The sequence below is a fragment of the Arachis ipaensis genome, chromosome B03 (genome assembly GCF_000816755.2).
Source record: "Arachis ipaensis cultivar K30076 chromosome B03, Araip1.1, whole genome shotgun sequence".
Taxonomy (NCBI): Eukaryota; Viridiplantae; Streptophyta; class Magnoliopsida; order Fabales; family Fabaceae; genus Arachis; species Arachis ipaensis.
In genome coordinates, this window is record NC_029787.2 from 80,154,283 (window position 1) to 80,154,689 (window position 407).

Sequence of the window (407 nt, forward strand, 5' to 3'; positions counted from 1 at the left end):
AACGTCAAAATGGCGCCGTTGCCGGGGAATTGCAAACGTGTGCCTTATTATTTGCCTTATTGTTGTAAATATTTTATTTTTGCTTGTTTATTTGTTCTTATTTTCGTTTTTATTTTTTCTTTTTCTTAAGTTAAGATGTTATTTGTTATTATTTTAAAATTTTTATCTTATCTTATCTTATTTCAAAAAAATCAAATTTCAAAATTCAATTTTAAAAAATTTTCAAAAAAAAAATTTAATTTTCAAATTAAAAATTTAAATAACCTTTTAATTTCAATTTGTTTTTATTTTTAATTTCTATTTACTATGAACTCTTACCCCTTTGGCTATGAGTCTGGTTACAATTATGTTGCAGGAAGAAGAAATTACAATGAGAACAGGCATCAAGGTTGGAACAATCAAAGATG